Genomic DNA, 7,326 nt, shown 5'->3' on the forward strand with positions numbered 1-7,326 from the left:
CCCAGTTTGGCCCGGTACTCCTCCAGCAGTAGAAGTGCTCTCTGGGCATCTACACAGAGAGAAGACGAAGAAGAAGAACATTTTTAAAAAGTGTTTTTTTAGTTTGTTTTTTTTTTTTGTTTAAAAGCGCGGCGGAAATTCACCTTTTTTCCGCACCGGCATGGTGAAGACCACGAGGCGCAGCCCCACTTCCTAAACGGACGGCCGGGTCCGACCGAGCATGAATCCGGGAGGACCGACCGGCAGGGAGGGAGAGACGGACAGAGGGAGGGACGGAGTCCCCGGAGCCCCGGAGCCGCTGCGCTGTCAGTGCGGGACGCTGACAGCGGCCGGACGCGCAAACTTTCCCCCCCCGCGACCGGCAGCCGGCCGCGTCGCCCCGCCCGATTCCACACCGCGGCGCGGCCGCGGCGGAGGAGTTACAAAAAAAATTTATTAAACAAAAAAAAAATACCCGCGCAAACTTTCCGCCCTTCGGCTTCGGCTCCCCCGTCCAGCGAATCGCCCCGAAATTCCAAACTTTCCTCCAAAATGGCGTCCGCGCTGAGGAGACGCGTCACGTGACCGCCTTCCAGCACCTCCCGCGCCCAATGGAGTCGGCGGCGAGTTACCTACGAGTAGGGAAGGAGGAGGAGGAGGAGGAGGAGGAGGAAGTAAGACGGGCGAGGATCTTAAAGCCGCAAGGTGCCGACCTCCGCGCGGCGTTGGTCCTTTAACGTTCCGGTACGCACGACGCGACAGTTATTTTACACGGTCGTGCTCGAGTTTCACCCTCCGGTGGACGTCGCGCCTGGTTTCACTTTTTATAAAGTCGCTTCGGCACGATTAGTGCGAACTGGTGGAGCAGGAAGTTCCGTCCACAGTTGCATCCACAGAGCGCTGTTCAGTCGGAGTTTGCTTAGTCGTGGGTCGTGGGTGCTTCCATTACCGAAAAAAGATTTGCACTGAAGTGAACGTAGCCGCCATCGATGATCAAAACGCGAGGCCGCACTGTCTCCTGTTTTACTGTGCAATAAATCACTTATTGACTCTTAACTTTGAACTCATTACATAATGTGCAAATGCTGCTTTAGCCATACTACATACTTATTTTTTTGTTGCTTCTTTTTAGTTCATTTTTACTTATCATCATAAATGTATGTCTGTCTCTCAGTCCCTCTGTGCGGCTTCTTGCATGTCATACATTGTAAGTACAGTACAGGCCAGAAGTTTGGACGCACCTTCTCATTCGACGTGTTTTCTTTATTTTCATGACCATTTATGTTGGTAGATTCTCACTGAAGGCGTTTCAAAACTATGAATGAACACATGTGGAGTTCTGTACTTAACAAAAGTGGAGACCTGGCCTCCACAGTCACCAGACCTGACCCAATCCAGATGGTTTGGGGTGAGCTGGACCAACAAGTGCTAAACACCTCTGGGAACTCCTTCAAGACTGTTGGAGAAGCATTTCAGGTGACGACCTCTTGAAGCTCATCGAAGAGAATGCCAAGAGTGTACAAAGCAGGAATCAGAGCAAAGAAACTAGAATATAAAACATGTTTTCACTTATTTCACCTTTTTTTGTTAAGTCCAAACTTTTGGCCTGTACTGTACATTGTGTGTCTTTCCCTCTAAGCAGTTGTAGCATAAGCAATTTTCTTCGGGATTAATAAAGTTTTCTTATTTTATAATGATAATTTATTTCCGCACTTGTGTTTGCGCGTCGCTGTTGTGTATTTTGAGCGATTGCTAGATCAGTCCGGCCTGATGACCTTTACTGGACGAGGCCACAACAATTACGGACGGGGCGAGTACACAAAAAGCCAGGGGTCACGGGGGACAGGCTGCTGGGACTCAGGTGATGACCATCTGTCAGGATTTGTCAGGCTAGGCCATAAACCAGAATCTGCAAGTACGCACGGCTTCCGACTTTCGGAAGTTGAAAAAAAACGATGCGGGCGTCCTTTCCACAAACACACTTTAAGGAAATTAAGCGATTTGGCCGCCCACAGTTGGTACGGCTTTATTAAAAAAAAAACATGCTTTTGGAATCATTCGTTTCACAGAAGCTGTAGGGGGCTTAGCCTCAACATCACGCGGTCAATCTGTCGGGCCAAATGCTCGGGAATCGGTTTCAGCCGACGAACTGTCAGACGATGTGCAAGTAACCTTCTTGCACCAGCCTGGCTTTCATTGGGCCAACTTCAATCCGCAGGGGAACGAGATCCCAACGACCAGTCCCACGCACGGAACAGTAAAATGTTCGTCTGTTTGCGTGTCTTTTGGACGGCGGGGAGGACATCGACGCGCGAAGCGAGCGCAGAACGGGAAGCGTGCAGTAAAAATAGCTCTGGCCCCGCGCTCGCGGAGGGAACCTCGCCGTGGACCGGATTAGAAGCGCGGCAGGGCTGCGAGAGAGGAGCTATTTCCGGAACGTCATGTTTTATGAACACGAACGTCTGGATGCGTGTCCTGCAGGTCGCCCCCACTGCCCGCACCACGTCTGCAGGAGGCGGGCTCACCACCGATGGCCACTGAAGTTCTGCTCTGATGAGGACGCTAAATCAATTTTACAAAGTCGAAATGAGAAATTAATTAGAAATAAAATGGTTCTTGATTACTGGGAAGCGTCTATTTAAATAAATAACCGCTTTACCGGTAATCGGAAAGTTGCCGGTTCGAATCCCGAATCGCTGGAGTGCTGCTGCCCTGTCTTGCTTTACCAAGGTGTGATGGTTAAAATGCAGAAGAAGCACATTTCACTTTAAATGCAACAACAGCCAAAGACAGACCACTACCACCTTTAAAAAAACAATTGAAAGCCCACTTGTTTAAAAGTAGTTCAAACGAGTTAACACTAACACACACAACACACACACACTACTCACAAAAAAACAATTCTAGCACTTAACAATTCCCCTGCATGTTCTATTCCTGACCCGTTCGGCCGTATCAGGGCTCTTAGTTGAGAATTGCTGGTGTCTGTCCTCTTGTAAGTCGCTTTGGATAAAAGCAGCTGCCAAGTAAAGTAAAGTAAAGACAAGTTAGCTCATTAGAAAATACGTTAATCTGGAGTATGTATATATCTAAAAAAATCCATTAGAATTAATTAATCGGCTACATTCCTCAAATGAACGTGTGTAGGATATTTGATTGCATTACGTATTATTGGGTTCGGTGTGCTCTCTCGTGCCCGTGAAGAAGGTTTGTATGCTGGATGAATTGAATTTTGCTTGTAATTTTATATTTAGTCCCTCGTCACGGTGTTGGTTTTGGTTTGCTGTTGTTGACCGATGTGTGGTTTCACGCCCTGAATCACTGTTGAATACTCGTAACAGTAAAGTACACTTCTTTTCAAACAGTGCGCCATTGTGAGCCTGCATAATGCCTCACACTGTCCCGCCTTTATTACGAACGTCCCTGAATGGTGGTCTTGTTTGGGTAAGTGTATGGTTTTAACTACGCCGCCACGAACCGCTCCCGCGGTTCTGATATATGGCCGTTGATCCGGCAGGACGGGGCGGAAAAAAACCGTAGCACCTTGTGAAGAAAAAAAAGAACGGCCCGTCCGGCCGTCGCCAATTTCCGGCCTCCCCAGACACCTTCGCGATTCCCCGCGGCCGTGCCGGCCGAGTTCTTAGCCACGGTATCGGGGATTTCCTTGTGATCTCGCGAAGCCTATCGCCGATGAGGAGAGGGCCGGGCCAGATGGCGTCCGGCAAATCCTGTCTTACATCACAATGTAAGTATATTAAAGCAATCCCTCAGGAGTATTAAATCATAAGCAGGTGATCTCACGCTTCTCGCCTTCCTCCGGTCGCGGCCACAGCAAGGAAGAGGCTTCAAGAGTTCATTTAATTGCTAACGGTAGAATAACGTAAGACTTGTAATATTTATCCCCCTGAATTATTCATCAGCGAACTTTTCCACGCGTCGGAGTCACGATGACCCCTGACCTTGGCGGAGACACCGCCATGAACCGGAGCAGCAGGAGGAGGAAAAAAAAAAAAAAACGCAGCGTTCTGTTGCTTGTTCTTGCGCTGCAAAATGCGGCCCATTGTGAGAGGGCCGATGCCAGTCACCAGATATCGCCGCGGTTTGGGTGGGGCAGCGCCAGCCACTCGCGGAGCACAACGGCCCCTCTTTCCCCCCCCGGCACCTGACAGACAAAGAAGGGATTACGCCGGAGGCGCGGGGAAACAATACCGTGGATTATTCCGGTGTGAAGGTCTTGCTGGAGTTTAAGAACTGATTATTTTTATTTTTTTTTTTTATTCATCCTTCGTCCCTCCACGACCCCCAAAACCAAATTTAAAACGACCACGCCTGCTTCCTGTTTACATTAAGGATGCTTATTAAACTCTGCAGCGATGATCCTCCAACGCAGAATTCTGCATCGCTGTCCGTTGTTTTCGTACAGGCTACTTCCATTTCTCGTCACACGCACACATGCTGGCACACGTCTGGATAAAAACAGCATTTATCAGCTAATCCTGAGAAACCTGGAACCTATTGCAGCATATTTTGCTGTGTCTATGAAAGGTTATAAAACCGTGCCGACCACACCCCTTGGATACCGCAGTTGCAGTGAACGCTGAAGGAAGATTAAAAAAAAAAAAAAACAATCATCTGTTCATAGGCAATAAATCAGGTTTCCCGGTATCTTGGTCCCCAACCCAACGCTTACAATTAATGAAATATAAATTTGGTGAAGTTTACAGCATTTATCAGAGCGGCTTTATCTGGAGCGGATTGTAATCAGTAGAAACAGGGACAGTCCGCCCTGGAGACACTCAGGGTTCGGTGCCGTGCTCAGGGACACGATGGCAGTAGGTGGGGTTTCCGGTTCAGAGCCGAGTGTGTTACCTACTAATCTACTACCAGCCTATAGAACACAAACATTAAGTTTGCGAAAATTTTTAATTCTTTTATCAATTTACATTTACAGCATTTACCAGACGCCCTTATCCAGAGCGACTTACAATCAGTAGTTACAGGGACAGTCCCCCCTGGAGACACTCAGAGTTAAGTGTCTTGCTCAGGGACACAATGGTAGTAAGTGGGGTTTGAACCCGGGTCTTCTGGTTCATAGGCGAGTGTGTTACCCGCTAGGCTGTCTTCCGTCTGTCATCGTTATTCGTCATGTGACCATCCGCTGAAAGGGCCTGATGTTTGTGATGCACGTGAAAAGCTTCGCCGCGTGTTTCAAGATGGATTTGGCGAGTCGTCCCCCCCCCGAACCGCAGACATCGTGGAATTGGCTGTCAGGGCAACCAGACGTGAGTTGGGGACAGGAACAATCGGCCCATTTTTCAGGCCCATGTGACCGCCGGCTTACATGCAGGTGTGACTCCATTAGCCTGCTATTCTCGCACCAGTGTCCCACCAAAGAAACCCCCTCAGAGTCAACAGCTGATTGGATAATTGGGGCCATGGGGTCTTCCCGCGTCCTGCTTGCCGGGACATTCTGTTTACTTCATCTGCTGAGGGTGTCCGGCTGCCAAGAGCAGCATCTCAGCTCAGACTGGCCGCGTTCCGCGGGCCCACCAGACAATAGGCACTGCAGCGGCTCTGCCGCTTTCGCACACCCACCACGATGGCCCAAGTCAGGCTGTCTCCCACACAGTGAAACAGTGTCTCCGGGCCCAGGAGGACATTTCTCAGAGGGCCACGTTGGCGTTCCGGCTCTATTGGATAAATGGCCTATTTATCGTGTCCCTGTGTGAGACCGTGGGCGGACATCAGGGTGTTTCACAGCGCAAGCAGGCCGTTCGAGGACCTTCTTTTGCCGCGTAGCGTAAATGGACGCCTGCGCGCTCGCTTACCTCTAATCCCCGCCCAACGCCGTGGAGCCCAACATGTGGATTAGAGTTGTAAGTCGGAGCGGAGACACGACACAGAGATTGGAGCACGGACGCTCCCGCCAGGCGCCGGCGGCGCTGGGGACACACTTGGGGACGTCTGAATATGCCAATCATGGTGGCCCACGCCAGACGCGGCGCATGCTGGTGTTTTCGCCGCCGACATATTCACATCAACTCTGCCACTGACCCCCTTACTCACCATCTGGAGGCAACATGGCGGCCAACTAATGTGACTATCTGTAAATGTGACTAATGCCACCACCCCTCTGCTGCCCTGACCCTTGCCAGGGACAGAAGGGGGTAGGACACAAATGTCCTTATTTTTAAGAAGATACAATCCAATCCAGTGTACCTTTACTAACCCCTCCAGTTAGAATATGTAAGGCAGGGAGATGCAGATTCTTGTGTCTCAATAGAAATGTTACCCAGTGCGATGAGGAATATTATTTTATTTAAAAGAGAAGAATGAATAATTCTCATTCCACCTTCATTTCAACTGGCAACGGACCTCCTTGTAAAATACTGCAGCTCTTGGCTGGTGCGTTAAATGTCACGTCGGTTAATCAGGAGCGGTTAACGACGTTGGTGGACGTCGGCCCAAGTTCATCTGGTTGCTCCCATTTCTCGGATGGACTCGTCAGTGTTCGTAATGAACTGGGTCTGCTGCTTCACACACTGTAGCAGGAATAGAGGAAATAGAGGGCGCAGTATCACTCACTCACACACACACACACTCACTCACATTCTCACACACTCACCCACATTCTCACATACCAACTCACACATTCACTCACCAACTCACACACGCACACATACACCCACGCACCCACATACTCACACACACCGACCAACGCACACACACTCACATACGCACACACCACACTCACACACCACACCAACCACACACACACAACACACACCAACTCACACACTCACACCAACCACACCACTCACATACACACAACAACAACACACTCACCGACTCACACACTCACTTACCAACTCACACACACACACACACAACTCACACACACTCACACACGCACACCAACCACACACATCACGCACAGACGCACACACAACTCAACACTCACCGACTCACACATTCACTCCACTCACATACCAACGCACATACTCCAAACTCACACAGCACTCACACACTCACTCACCAACTCACACACTCACTCACACACTCACCCACATACTCACACACCAACTCACACATTCACTTACCAACTCACACATTCACTCACATACTCACACACCAACTCACACACTCACCGACTCACACACTCACTCACATATTCACACACTCACATACCAACTCACACACTCACCAACTCACACATTCACTCACACACTCACTCACTCATACTCACATATCAACTCACATACTCACCAACTCACACATTCACTCACACACTCACTCACATACTCACATACCAACTCACATACTCACCAACTCACACATTCACTCACA

The sequence above is a fragment of the Denticeps clupeoides genome, chromosome 13 (genome assembly GCF_900700375.1).
Source record: "Denticeps clupeoides chromosome 13, fDenClu1.1, whole genome shotgun sequence".
In the NCBI taxonomy this organism is placed as follows: Eukaryota; Metazoa; Chordata; class Actinopteri; order Clupeiformes; family Denticipitidae; genus Denticeps; species Denticeps clupeoides.